Source organism: Centrocercus urophasianus, unplaced genomic scaffold, assembly GCF_019232065.1.
Source record: "Centrocercus urophasianus isolate 14NV4802_14NV808 unplaced genomic scaffold, USGS_Curo_1.0 seq_10, whole genome shotgun sequence".
Classification (NCBI taxonomy): Eukaryota; Metazoa; Chordata; class Aves; order Galliformes; family Phasianidae; genus Centrocercus; species Centrocercus urophasianus.
The window spans coordinates 52225951-52241072 of record NW_024884142.1 but is presented as its reverse complement, the minus strand read 5'-3'; the positions used below and the strand labels follow the sequence as shown (position 1 = coordinate 52241072).

Here is a 15122-nt window from a genome sequence, read left to right as displayed (position 1 = left end):
CAGTAAGCTCTGAACTTTTCTGCACCTAGAAAGCCATACCCATATGAAAGAGCACTTGGCAGAGTGTTACAGTTCATAGCCACTTGTCAGCCAGGAGGATTTTCAAGACAAAACAAAAGCCTTCGTGATCCAATTGCCAGACCCACAGACCATCCCGTCCGTAGGGTTCTTGGTTTAAATGATGATTTCCCCACGGATTCACAAGCTACTTGACAGGGAAAATGCAGGCAATTGTGCCTATGAACCACCAGTCTCTTCCAGAAAATGGGCAAGTTTGTTCACCTCGCAGATTCAGCTGCCTAGGGACCACTTTCCTTCAGCTCACAAGCCAGTTTCCGGCTGCAGCAACATGTAGGACGTACTCTAATCATCTCATGCAGATCCAGACTTTGAAAAGTGGGTTCCTGGGAGAAAGTCAGCGCAGGATTTGGTTCCTAGATCTATTGAGCTATTATCACAGCAGCATTTGGAAGAGGTAGCATGAGCACACTCAAATGCTCACGTTCTGGTTATAAACAAGCATGCAGTCACAAGTCCCTGGGATTTATCAGTAATAAACCTCGAGAAATAGATAGGGCAAAGTGTTTTAAAACATACATCCTCCATAGCAGACTAAGGCCCTAAAGGAAATTATTTTTAGGATGTTCTCTGGAGGACATTTAATCACCTTGTACGTTTATTTTGTATCAGGCCTCTTCTGTACCTCCTGAGCTGCTCTTTAGGTGGTAACTTCATTACTCATGCCATGGAAAGGCATTAAACAAGGTGCCTCCTTTTCAGACTCTTATGGGAACAGGACCACATCTCCAGAGGACTAGCACTGGGAGACTGGTGTAGTCCTGCAGATCAGTGGGCCCAGACCAATTCTTGCTGTGTCTTTGAATGTGATTAGAGAAGGTGAGAGGAGCTGAGAGGGTGGCACAGAAACAGGCTTTCAGGAGAGTGAGGCAGGACTGATTTGTGGCTTTTTTTGGTGTGATTTTGGGAAAGATGTTAAATTAACTGCTGTCTTGATTTCCAGCCTGACAGCTAAGCTAGCTCTGTTTCCTTACAGAGGCAAGCATCCATTTGTGAGGTCTTCACCCTTGTAGAAGGTGGCATAGGGCCTCTTGCGCTCTGATGCATTGGCTCTTTTCCCTGCCCAGGCAATCAGGTCTGAGCAGGGAGGCACAACAATTGCTGAACTTCCCTGCAGAGATTTTGGATCCCATCCCAGCACTGAAGATCCTGTCATCATTCAACCGCATTTAGTCGCCTTTTGTTGTCTGCTTGTTTTTTGATGTTGTGACAGACATGCTCTGCCAAGCTGAGAAAGCTCAGGAAAATAACTGCACAGATATGGACGGGGTGAGTCATGTGGAGCCCAGGGCCAGCAGCAGAGACCCTCGTGTGTGAGGCTGCGGTTATGTGAGGTGGGAGGTGTCTTGCTGGCTGCAGCACTGAAGTGGGCAGGTGTGGATGACTCAAGTAAAGGTTGCTGCAAAACAAGAGCTCTGAAGATGAAATCAAGGGGTTGCTGGTAACACGAGGGACTTTTACAGGTCAGCTTGAAGACTCAGTTTCCTTTCTGTATCCTCCTCCTACTTCTCCTACAGAACCACACTGCTTCTGCCCCTCAGTTTTTCTCCTCATTCACTCTGTTTTCTGTCACATTTCATCCTTTCTGCACTCATTCTAGCTAAATGTTTTAACCTCCTTGTGACGAGAATGAGTCTTCTTTCATAAACAGACTGATGGGAAAAAATGAGTGGAAAAAAATGATAGTACTGCAGCACTAGCTGTATGGAAACATGGCTAGCAGGGCACTGCTTTGCAGGGCAAGGTGGGCCTCCATCCCCTGCTCTGGTGCAGACTGCCTGCATCACTTTTAGTGAAACGTTTGTCCTCTCTGAAGCACAAGTCCCTATCTGTAACTGGGTTAATGATGCTGCCTTTCCTCATAGGGACATGGCAAAGAAAGAAGCAGATAGACAGCACAGTGATAGGACTAATTAACTCAGAAGCAGGCGTAAGACAATCAGGAACTGCAGAGACCTGAAGCAAATACAAAAGCTAAGTTTTTCAGGCTAATTCTTGTCTCTTTATTAACTGTTAGCATTAGTATTAGATTTGGCTTAAGGAAGAAACTCCCTGCTTTGAGGGTGCTGTGAAACTGGAGCAGATTTCCCAAGAAGCTGTGGATGCCCTCGAAGTGTTCAAGGCCAGGGTTTTGGGCAACCTGACCTAATGGATGGCAACCCTGCCCATGGCAGGGAGTTGGAACTGGGGGGGCTTAAAGTCCCTTCCAACTCAAAATATTCTATGATCCTTTAATAGGACTCATGAGGGGGTCCTTGTTTTTTAACACAAGAAATAAATTAAAGTACTTAACATTAATTGAGAGTACTTAGCTTGAGAAGCAGTTCTGTGAAAACGGGCCTATTTATAAACTCTTCTTTGCATAGGTAACATGGCCTTTTGCACAGGTATAACAGTTCATAGAAACTGTTCTGATAAGAAATTCAGCATCTGGCTGACATTAGAGAAGGTGTCTGCTTTCTATGGAAATACTATGTTTTTGATGAAAAAAAAACATCACTAAATACGTCACCCAAACTAAAAAGCTTTTCAATGGGAAAAAAATAATCATCACGGTTGGTGGAGACCTTGAACTTTCATTCTATCGTTTTCCAGTCTTTCTGTGAGTTCTAGAAACTTGGCCTTTGCAACTCCCCTTTGGGCTGTTGATAAATTAAAATCTGATGAAAGATGCAGTCTGAATTTGTTTAAAGAGAACCAATACTATGCTTTTGCATCAGTGTGTGCTTTGAAGCAGTATGACACTGCTGTTGGTTGAATTCATGCTCACATCCTTCTAGTCCGAAGACCAGCCACTGAGAGCTGTGGGGGGGGTTTGTGTTTGCTCCCTCCAGGTGCAGGAGACCAGGGCATTCACACAGCTCTGAAGCAGCTGGAGGGACTCCAGGCATTACTGCCGTTTTACTGCTTGTCACCATTTCATTTCTGGATTTAGAGTACAGTGGGTATTTCAGACATATGGACTGTCACATCTGTACCCCAAAATGGCCAGCACTCCATAATGCTCACAAGCTGTTTATAGAAAAGAGAATTTTATGTTTTTTGAAAAGTGACCTAGAAAGGAGACTTTATAATGGACTTCAGTGACATGGGGGCTTCAGTCCTGTGGCCCTGTCAAAGGACTAGTCTGAGAAGAAAAGGTCTCAAAATGAGAAATAGGCTGACAAAAAGCATGACCATTTCATTGGAGGTCTCAGTAGCAGCTAATTAGCACCTGTGACAGCTTACATCCTGCCTGGTGATGGAAAGGAAACACACTGTAGGCGTCCCAGCACTGACATTCATTCTTGGCATTTCCCTTGAGCTATCACTGCAGTACGTGCAGCATCACCAGCAGCATGTTTGTGCACGGGCTGCCCACACCTTGGCTGAGCAGGGACAGGGCTCAGCACAGCAACTTATGTCTGATAGGGAACTCACAGGGTATATGCAGTCCTGCCAAGCCCATTAGAAGTGTTGGAAGCCCTGGATTTAGCAGCCTCTCAGGATCTCCAGCTAGATCATTCTCATGCTCAGCAGTATGAAGCTGCCCATAGAAGTCTGCTCGGGTGTTCCCATCATGGTTCTGCATGGGCCAGTGAGATCTGGCTGGCAGCTCCCAGGCTCCAGCTGGAAAGTGGCATGAGCTGGCCATCCCCAGAAGGCAGCCTGAACAAGGTCTCCCTGCTTGGTAGGGTGGTGGCTTTGAATAGAAGAGATGTGGACTGCTCTGTGTCATATCACCCCTGTGCCAGGTCCATGCACTGTGGCACTGTTGCCATGGTCAGTGTTGGTTGGTCTCACCAAGAGGTAGGGGAGGACAGTAGGAATGACATCCTCTGCCCTGGGCACGGCCACAACCTTTGTGTGCCACTGGTACAGCTCCACTTTCTTTGTCCCCCTTACCCACCCAGAAAACCCACTTTTCCCTTTCATGATGTAACAGACCTGGACACAAGACCTCCTGGTGTTACCAGAGCATTTCGGAGCTGGGCTCCTGATAATCAGACCATCTACTCACTGCTTCTGGGGCTGTTCTCTGTGCCACTATTGCCTCCACCTCAGAGGATTGCTCCTCAGGTGTCCTTGGCACAGACCTGCTTTTAGGTCACACAGAACAACACCAGCCTTTCTCTGGGTACCTGTGCTGGGGCTGCAGGGTCCTCCTCAACCCTGGGTGAGCCCTGGGCTGATGGAAAAGCATACCTGGCCCTGCTGGCAGTGGCCTGGTGTGAATTCTTAGATAGAACTCAAAACCAGAGCAAAACCAAGCTTAATGTTTCAGACAAAGTAAGTTTGGCATTTTCCATTTCCATTGGATTTTCACTGATTTCCTGCATGCCCAAGGGAAATTCTCTTAATCCTCCTCTTCAGCACCCTCTTCATTAAAGAATACTGAAACTCACAGGCAAAAAGCAGATAAGAGCTTGGTTCTCTGATTGCTCTAATACAATGGCACTCAGCATGTACTTGTGAAGTCCACTGCTCTCCAGTGGAGATGGGGACCTTTCAGAGCAGGGAAGAAGAGATACTGGGGGCTGCCAGTGCTACGACAAGCAGGTCTGAGCACAGCCAAAAGACTCTCGTCCTTCCCTTGCCTGGTGCATGGTCCCTCAGGCATGTGCCTGCTCCCTGTCAGAGAGATCTGACTCTGAAGGTAGGAGAACTGAGTGAATGTAATCTTATCAGGGTGATATGACTGCAGGCTTGTTTGGAGAGCAGCTTCAAAGTCTGCCATGATTTCAGCCCATATAGGATGTTTCCAGCCATCAACATGAATAGAACCAGGAGAATTCCAATGTCTTTCCTTCTGTGCTGCCACATCTGAGAAGCTTTCAAGACCAGCTTTAAGCAGTTATCTACTGCCAAGCATTCTTCTGCCAGCCACGTGAACTCAGCATCCAAGCTCCAACAAGTTTGGGTGCCTGCAGCCTTGTGTGACTGAGGGACCCAGGAGGTCACAGTCCATAAGAAGATCAAGGTTGAAGTGGGTAAACATTGCGACTCATGCGTGACACCTCCTACTCCTACTCTTTCTCCTATCCACAAACCACCTCCTACAAACAGCACATCTTATTTCAGTCTCCACAGAACTGGTTAATAGTAAATGTCAACCTTTGCAAAACTGCTCCAGCCCTGAGCTTCCTGATGCCACAAGGCTGCACTGCAATCAAGGCCTCAGGAGGAAGCAGTGTGTACCATCACGTGGGTGTGCTCCTCTCATTGCACTAGGGCAGGTATTGCTGGAGCATTGCTCCTGCTTCTCATGAAGCATGTGTACTTTGCAATGTTAAACCTCTTTAGGTTCACGTGGGCCCACCTTTCCAGTTTGTTGAGGTCCCTCTGGATGGCATCCTTTCCTTCTAACATGTCAACCACACCACTCAGATTGGTGTCATCGACAAACTTGCTGAGAATGCACTCAAGTCCATCACCGATGTCACTGATGAAGATGCTGAAGAGCACTGATCCCAAGACAGGCTCCCGGGGGACATTTGTTGTCACCAGCCTCCAGCTGGACATAGTGCCATTCTCCATGACGCAAAAGACTGGAGTGTAACCTATTAGGGAAACCATGTATAAATAAGGCAGAAAATTCATCTGTTCTGCTTAACTCACTGTGTAACAGAGTGGGAGGCCCAGGATGCTGGGGAAGACTTTGCTGAGTTAACTACAAGCCAGGAGCTTTCCTGGCCTCTGCTTCCCAACCTCCTACTTCCCTATGGGCTGAACATGAATGGAGGGCAAGAAGGGAGCAGAAAAGTGGCCCCAGCTGTCAAACTGTGTATGAATGTGGAAAGGAACATCTTTACTGCCCTTCAAGTTATCTGCCTTTTACTGCTTCAATGCAAGTGCTTATCAGCTAGCCAGGCCAACAGAGGACCTTGACATAGTGTGTGTTGACCTGCACTTTTATGTTTTTTTTTTTAATCAAAACAGAGGATCCTGAGCTCCTCTACAGTGCCCGTTTAGACATGGGAGTGCAAATGTTAGCCCCATAAAGCTGCAGTCTGAGGCAATGCTGATTGTTTTGCACATGAAAGAAATGGCAGTTACCAGGATTTCAAGCACCCAGCAAAAAGCTCTCACCAGAGGATGAAGTGCCTCCTGGATGCTTTGTGCACAGTGCCCGTCCCTCAGTGGATGGCTATTCAATTCAAATCAGTTATAGGCATAAAAGCAAAATGCCATTTGATTTAACACCAAAATGGAGCACAAAGAAGTTGTCCACTTCTGGGTAGGAGAATGAGTTTTGTCCAAATTCATTTGTCTGTTTCTTACTGAACAGTGGATGGGCAGCCCTCAAATACCAGCTGTTTTTATTACTTACTGCTCCCTAGCAAACTCAGGGCTCTTGCTGGTGCTGCCCTCAAAAAGGCTTTCTCCCCAACAGTGTGAACCTGTCCCAAAGGTGCGTGTGCAAAAAAGATTTATGAGCCATGACACAGAAGCTGAATTATTGCACTGTCCTGTAATGGCAGAATCCTGATGTGACCTTTGGGTGTATAAAAAGCAATTAGCAGAAGAATGAAAACTAATTTTATCTCACAAAAGTGTTTGAAGCACTGTGTCTGAAAAACTGAATAGTTGAGTACCTTTGTTTTTCTAAAGAGCTTGGAAACTTGACAAAACCACTGAAAGATCCCATAGAAAACTTCTGCTGGGATTTAAAAAGCTCTGTAGGCAGAATATGAGTGATATCGGCCCAGGATGCTACAGGGAAGGGTAGGAGATGACTCAGGGTATGTGTGTGAATTTATTCACGAGGAGGAAACAGCTGGCTCAAGGACCTCTTGAATTTAGTGCAGAGAGGTATTAGGAGATGCGGTAGCTTTCTGAAGTGGGAAAAGTAAAATGTGGAAATAACCACACAGGTATCAGGCATTGTTGGAAGCTTGAACCACAGGGAAAAAATGGTGAAGGTAAATGGTGGGTTCTCTGCTGAGATCTCCAAGTAGGAAGGAAGGGCTTCTTGGAGGTGTTTGTGAGAACCACGAGCAAAAGTGTTTTAGGCAGACATGCACTGCTGGGCTCACTCTGAGACTCACTAGCTAAATTCTAGAGTGGACTAGTTGTCTGATGGACTCTTTCCTGGCTTTATGGATGAACCTATGTTTCTGTGTTACCTAGTTTCCAAAGGAAAAGAGAGAAACATCTCTCTTCAGCCTGATATTCTCTCATCTTACATCCCTTCCTTGAGCACAATTTCCATCTGCTTCTCCAGTGTTGTTTGCATAATCCTTCAAGGCCAAAGCCAGCTCTCACTCTTTGTTGCTCTCATCACTCCAACCATGACTCTGATATGTCACTTTCATTTCTACGTTGCAAAAATTAGGGCTAATTGCAAGATTGGAGAAGAATAAGCATCTGAAAGCAACCAAGAACATCTAGAGATCTCTGAAGGGAAAACTCCTCACTTTCTTGGGCAAATAGCAGTATTTAACTACTGCCAGTGACATGCTGCTCTTTTCTGCAGTGGTTAAGTTGGCCCCAGCAAAACCCTGGATCTCTGCCTTCCAGAAACGCAGTGGTGAGCTCCCACCAATTCTGGGTTAGCACAGGTAACCCAACTTCCATGCAGGCAGATGTACACACTGATGGTGTCTCATAAAGATCAAGTCAAATACAGAACATTTTCTCTTACTTCTTCTCTATTTTTATCTCCAAAAATAATCCCTAAAACCCCCTACCTTAAATGTTTTTAAAAATATAACAAGAAACACAAGAAACTCTCCAGTCAGTTATAAACAGACACTGGGAAAATCCTGCACTTGACTAATTGTAGTACTGCGGCCTGCCTTTGTCTGCGGGGATTTCTCAAAGTTCAATGTCATGAATTGAGAGCCAAATCGAAAGCAAAAATCTGGCTCTGTTTGGAGCTGTGCTGTGCAAACCGCAGGTGAGCAGCATGAATCTGCCACTCCACATTTACTGACATAAACCAAGAAAAACAAACAGGTCTTTTGGGCATGGGCTTGAGGTATAAACTTGAAAAGTTTTGATTTCTTTGATTTCTTAAAACAGCTCTCAGAATCTCTTTTGTTTTTTGGAGGGGGGGGGGGGAGAGGGGAGGAGTCTGCTGGGGATTTTCTTGCTGAAAATGGAAGGAGTGCAAGAAGTTGATTCATGTTTCAAATAGCTGTTTTTCATCTGAGAAAACCTTAGTGTTTTCAGTGAAAAGATTTTTTATTTGGCTAAATTTTTCACGATGCAAAAGTCATTTTCAAAACAGTTTTGTAAAGAGAATAATCACATATATTTATTTCTCCTCATCCCTTGTGTTCCTTTGGCCTGGCTGGGACCCAGTGTGAAGCAGGTTGTGGGAGCAGTACAGCAATGCAGCCACAACTGCACCGTGGCTGTGATGCTTGGGAATCCAGACCAAGCAAATGGGCACATGAGTGCCCCGTCCCCACTCCACCTGGATCACAGCTTCAGAAGGCCTACTGCCACAGACACCCCTAGGCTGTCTTGGCTGGGCTGTGGAGATATCTTCCATCAAAAGCAGTGGTAGAATATTTGTTTCAATAGGATTACTACAGTCACACAAAATTGTAACCTCCTCTGCATACAGACCCCAGGCACCTGATGTGTTGAGACTATCACCTGCCCACGCTGAGATCTGACCTCCGTTTGGTGCCATGGTTTGGCTGAGCCCCGGGCACTGCGCTATAATAAGTAAGGTTTATAATAATCATAGTAACAGCTAGATCGAAAACATCAGCATCAGTCAAGCATGCCCACCCTCAGACACCAATCTGGTCTCTATATCTGACATACTGACACAGCAACCTTTTGTCAGCAAAACAGTTGAGTGATTGTTTATCCAGCATTTGTCTCTGGCTTTCAAATCAGCCATCTGACACTTCTCATTTTATATGCAAAAGACAAGTGTTCCTTCTAGGAGAGTGATCCCTTACAGCCACAGCTCCTGGATACTGCATTCAGTCACATGTAGCTCTTCTCTTCCTGCTGCACTTTTTTACTGGGACTTCTCCATCCAGACCCCCATAACCCAGTCTTCAGTCTAGAAGACACCCTGTGAGCAGGTCTTTCCAAACAAATGGATGTGGGAGAGCACTCTGCTCACTTTGAGAAACTTTTAAGTGTAATCATTCAGGAAGATTCTTAAAGCTGAGAGGGAATTTCCCTGGACAGGCTTTGTCTGAGGGGGGCTGCAAACACAGTCCTGCAAGAGATGCAGCACAATAGAGGTCCAACTGTTAAGCAGATTTCATATGCTTTACAGACCATAAATGTTCCTCTGAAGACTGCTGGGTAAAGTGCTCATTCAGAGTCCTGGCTCTAAGTTTTATTTTATTATTTTTTTTTCCTGTAACCTTTGCAAATGGAGGAAAACGAAGGATGCTAGGCATGCGGAGGGAAGCGACATCTTTAAACCCTTTATCAGAAAGTGCCTCAAGAATTTAATACACTGTCAACACTCAGAAAATGCTGCCACTCAGACCAGGTGCCAGCTGGATTCATTGTAATCTGGTGTATAAATAGATCTGGTTAGGGACTTTCAGCAAAGTATTTGTTTAGCGGACCAGGACAGCTCTTTTGCAGCAATAAAAGGAAAGGTTTTCTGAACCTTAGCAGACGCAGGATGGGTTAGGAAGTGTGAGGTTCTCTAGTATCTGGGGGATTTTTTTTTCTCTGCAACTGTAGGCATGTAGGCATGTTTCTAAACTCCACATGGCTCAAACATCTAGTAAAAACGATCACATCCTCCTTCTGCATCCTGTCCAGGTAACTGCCACACGTTGTAAATGCACCACAAACCAGGCTTCCCTGGGACCACAAGCCATGCTTGTTTCTCTGGTAGCACTGGAGAAAGGGACTCTGCTGTCTAAGAAGAGGGAATGGAAGCACCAGCACTAACTTTCAATGTAGGGCTCATCTCAGAGAAGGTCCAGTGTTACTGCAGGGACATCCTCACCTGGACTGGTAATCCCAGCTCCCTTTCTTGTGCATTATGGGAGATCTTCATTTTCCCACTTTGTTTTGGACCTCTTTTAGGGTGAGATGATTATTAGCAGTCACTCCTGGAAGGCCTTTCGCTTCAGGTGTGCAGACACCCAGCCTCACAGGTCAGCCAGCCTACCACAGCTCTTTGGCTTTTTGCTCTCCTCCTACATTCAGACAAGTTGCTGCTTCTTCATCACCCTGCACTTCTCAAATTACTCATGGGGAACTTAATTTATCAGTCTGAAGGTCTAGGAAATAACAGAGGCTACACCCCCTGATTCAGCCTCAGTTGAAACTATTTGCCCTACTAATGGACTAAATGCATCTTTCTCATCAATACTATTCATTTCTGCTGAGAAGTGATCTGTCAGAGAGAGCTGACTGAAAAAGAGCAGAAAGGTCTAATTGTAGTCCTCTCTGACTTTTTACAGTCTGCTGAGATGTAGTTTTTCATTTCCATTGTTTGGGGTAATTAAAGAAGTATCAGTTATTGTATTAGAAAGACATCCCCTCAGAAATTCCCCTACAGCCAGAATTCTTAAAATTGATTTGCAATGTCACTTTTGCAATATTGAGATATGAGTTTCAGCATTTTTTGAGGAGTGACAGTCTTTTCCAGTTCTTTGGGGTGTTTCTTTTGCTTTTTTTCCCTGGTAGAAGAATTGGCAGTTGTAAATTTTGTCTTTGCTTTTCCTGGCCTCTTCTTGGTTGACAGAGGAAAGTGAATGGGAGCTCAGCTGGAACTTGAAGAAGATAGGCTGTGCCTTTAATGGAAGCACTTTCTTATGCCTTAGTGTAGGAGATACATAAGAAGCTGAATTTTAGAGAGCCTACATGAAAGAAAAGCAGTAATTAAAATCAGAATTTTGACAATAGGCCCACTCAAGCATTGTTTGCCTTAGTGATGTTACGTGAAGGCACTAGAGTGATAGCCAGACACCTTAACTCACTCTTCTAGGTAGATGACTCAAAAAGTACTCATGGTCCCTACCAAAACTGTCCTTTGAACACTGTTCTATTTTTTCCACAGGGACAGAAGCTGATGTACTGTAAGACCGAAGTGCTTACCAGTATTACGGCCCTTTCTTTTTTTAGGCAAGCAGTTTCCAATGAAATAAGAACCTAAACCAGCCTTCTCCTATGCTTTCTTTGTCAAGAATAAACCATATTAACGTACAGGAGGCTTGAAAGATATGGTTTCTTTATAAATACATGAGAATTGCAGTTATTTTTGAAGCAAGTAACATTAATTGCCATTAGAGGTAGAAATCTAGGCATCTTAGTTTCAGTTGGGATGGAATTGTTCTCTCCAGAGTGTCTGGGATGATGCTATGATTTGGTTCTAGGAGAAAAACAATGTTGATAACACACCGATGTTTACAGCTGCTATTAAGCAGTGTTGTACAGACCAAGGTCATTTGCAATTAAGAGGCCAAGGAGCTGGGAGGGAACAGAATTAGGATAGCTGACTTGAACTGCACAAAGGGATATTCCATACCACTTGACATCAGAACTATCACATAGTCCTAACTATTACCCTTTTCCTTCTCATTCTTTTAGAAAATAGTGTTATCTCAACCCTTGAGTTCTATATATATATATATATTTACTTTTTTTCCTCCCCAGTTCTCTTCCCCATTCCACTGGGAAGGGGGAAAGTCAGTGAACAACTGTGTGGTGCTGAGCCACCTGTTGGGTTAGGCCACAACACTGCATTAGGTGGCTCACTAGTCTGACATGATCTTCTATGTCACACAATCCTACATTTTGTAAGTACATTTGTGAGATGGCTTAAGTCAAAAAATCACCTGTGTTCAAGCCTTCCATTAGCTGGTGAATATTTGGATATGGAAGTCAGCTGTGGTCACCTGCAGGGACTTCCCACCACCACACGCATTCTGAAATCTTAGTTTCAATTGCAACTACAAGCAGAAGTTCCAGAATAGCACAAGAAAGGATGTTCCCCAAATTGTTTCTAAAATCAGGAAGTAGAAGAAAGCTCCTAAGACCTCCATAGCTAAAACAAATGCTAAGCTCATTCACAAGGTATGCATTCCTCTTGCATGCTTCTGCCATCCAGACTTTTGGTCTTCCCCATTGTTAAGCAGTTTTTAGGCTTAAGTATAATGTAATGGGATTGTGCTTGACTGTGCAGAGAACCACAAACTCTCAGAATCAGCCCACACTGCAGAAGCCTTCAGGTAGTTTGAACACAGGTTAGCTCCATGAACACTTTGGCACGGAGAAAGGCCAGGATAGTCCACTTAAATGGGCTCTGTGGGGCTCAGAACAGTTACGGGTGTGAATTATACATGCAGTACACAAATCTGCCCTGAGTGTCTGTATTTTTCTTCTAAGTAAAAATCATGGAATCATGGCTAGACAAAAATGCGGCCAATCTACATATATAGATGTTTGTATATTTAACTACTTGTGCAAGGATTTCTTATGGCAGACAAAGGTAACAATGCTCAGACGGCAATTAAGCCAACCTCCCCAAAATACAGGCTTTCTTGTTTGAAAACACACCTAGTTTCTCCTGGTACTGGGTGCCTCAGGAACATGGCAGGAAAGAAGAAAGTGTTCCATAGACATGGATCAATGGAAACCATGCTCAGTGTATCAGAAATGCAGGTCACATGAAGGTAAACAGTAAGTCCCAGAAAAGAAAAGGGTTTTTGCATCTAGACTGATAGATACAGGTCTTCAGAATTTCTCACATGTATTAGGGTCTTTAGCATTCTTTAAGTAATTTGTGACAGTGACACCATCCAAGTGAAAAAACAGGAAAAACATAATTTGAAGTCAGCTAGGGGTCATGTTAACAGGGATACAAGACGGTTTGCTTCAGTTTGGGCTGGCCTGATGCTGTTTGCTGAAACATGAATCTGCAATAGTAATTTCTCAGAGTTTCAAGATAATCTGAAAAAAAACCACCTCCAGCATTTTCAAAAATCATCATTCGTAATTACTGACTAAGTACTCTGCTAGCTCACCTTCCAGTCTACACTCCCCAGTACTTTCCTGAATGCTGAGAGCTGCTGGCAGGTTCTCAGGTGGTGATACCTTAAATTCCCTACTATATTTTGCAGTGAAGTTGATCTTTGGCTGCCATTTTTTGAAGCCCCAACACTGTGCAAGCAAGTCTGGTCCTTGCTGGAACAAACCTGCTAAACCCTGCTCCAATGGAACTTTGGCTGCAGAGAGGATGACATGTGATGTCTCATATGAACAAACGAAGAATTCTGGTCATGGGGATGAGCAGAAATTCAACAAGTTTCTCAAACAGCAAAAGTCACAAAGTTGCTTTCAAAGGAGTAGCACAAGTCAGGCTGAGACATTTTACTGGTGACAAACTGAAGAGCTCATTTAAAAGAAACCAGTTGAGTTGTAGCAAACTTTCATGCTTGCACAACATGCCAGTAGGTACTGAGGCAAGATACCAACCAGCTGCTGTGGATCAAATGATGCTCCCAGTCACATGAGCCAGTGTTACATAGAAAATTTCTCTGATGTGCCTTTCAGTCACATTACTCAGCAAATTTGCTGCCATGGCCGTTGTTGGCAGGTTATCTTCTCCATTTTGTAACACTGTATTTTCAAACTATGTAGGGTTAAAGAGAGAGGCAAAGGTGCCAAACTCTATGATGTGCTATGATTGTGTAAACTCTTAACTTTTTATTCTCTGGCTTAGATTTTTAGAAACCTAAAAGTGGTTTAACCTGGTGAAATCGAAAGGTCTTATTTTTCCCTGCTTCCTTATTTAGTTCAGCATGAGGAAGCAGACCCCTTTCCTACTTTTTCAGCCTCCCAACAGGCAAACAAAAAGTATAATGCTTCAGAGCCTGCCAGTTTTTCTCAGGAGGTGGGTGTGAATAAATGTCACCAGCACTTGCTTTTTGAATGCACGGTGGGCTGGAAAGTCCCCTCATTGACACCCCTGTTAGGCAGCCTTCAGGGAAGACTCTTCCTGGCACACAGCTGCAACTGGAGATCTGCCTCTATTCTCATTCTTTTTTGCCTTCTGCTTGGTCAAACTGGAAAATTGAAACCAATGGCTACCTGGTCCACACATCATGCCCCTGGGCAAAGCAAGGGACAACTCAGTAGCATGATGGGAGGCTAAGGCAGCCACTGCCACCCTTGGGGATTACCCTTGACACAAACACATTGCTCAGAGAGAAACATTTCTTACAGCTGTCACTGAAAACAGAGGTCAGGGTTGAGTGGGTCACCATCTGCTTGCAGCTGCTGGATCATTCTCCAGGGGTTCCCAGCTGGGATTGCTCTCTGATGGGATCCAGGAACAAAAGGTAATAAAGGGTACAGATGAGACATCTTGCTTCAGTGACCAAGGGAGCACAGCCCATCTCATCCAAGTGAGCTGCAACAGGAGTTGATGCTAGTCAACTATGACCTTGTTCTGAAGAACACAGGGAACCCACAGAGCCCCAGAGGATTGGCAGAAATGAGCTCAGGAGAGCTGAACATTGGATGCTACACCCATCTGCTGAAATGGGTGTTTTCACGCCTTCTGCCAGGCCACCTGATGTGCACTGCCTTACCTTCAAGCCCAACATGGGACTTACCTATGAATATGGCCTTTGTAATGCAACAGCACAGTCTCAAGACCAGATGAAATGGTATGTACAGGCTCTCCCAAAGGATGGGAACCTCATGCCATGCACTCATCATCTTACTTTAGCCCTCTCCACTCATGAGGAAGGTCCCAGGAGGCACAGGTAGTTAGACCCAGCAGTATGGTTGGAAGGAAAATGGTTGTGCTTTTTCCTAAGGGCTGCACAAGGAGAATGTGTTTATTAGGAACTAAAAGAAGCTTTTTACTACAGTGAAGAGCAGAATGAAATCATAATTCCCTCACACTTTATTTCTTCGTCTGAAAGATAGGCTGACTCCAGTATTCCTTTTGAATTGAAGTGAGCATGCTACCCTCTGTGTTGTACCAAACGTGTATATTCAAGAACAGCAAACGTCTGGTGTTATATGAAATATTCAACATCTAAGCCTGTGGCTTAAGCCCCTTTGCAGTTAGTGGGGAGAAAGAGCCAGTTCTGGATGCAGAAACCCTCTGA

The 15122-nt window shown here is 44.6% G+C and overlaps 1 long non-coding RNA gene across 1 annotated transcript; it reads left to right on the top strand.

Moving 5' to 3' along the window:
• The first annotated feature begins 7953 nt into the window (after positions 1-7953).
• Positions 7954-11205, top strand: LOC122164509. The gene is made up of 3 exons (XR_006170231.1): positions 7954-8038; positions 8633-8736; positions 11060-11205. It is a non-coding gene; the product is annotated as an uncharacterized LOC122164509 (long non-coding RNA).
• The last annotated feature ends 3917 nt before the right edge of the window (positions 11206-15122 follow it).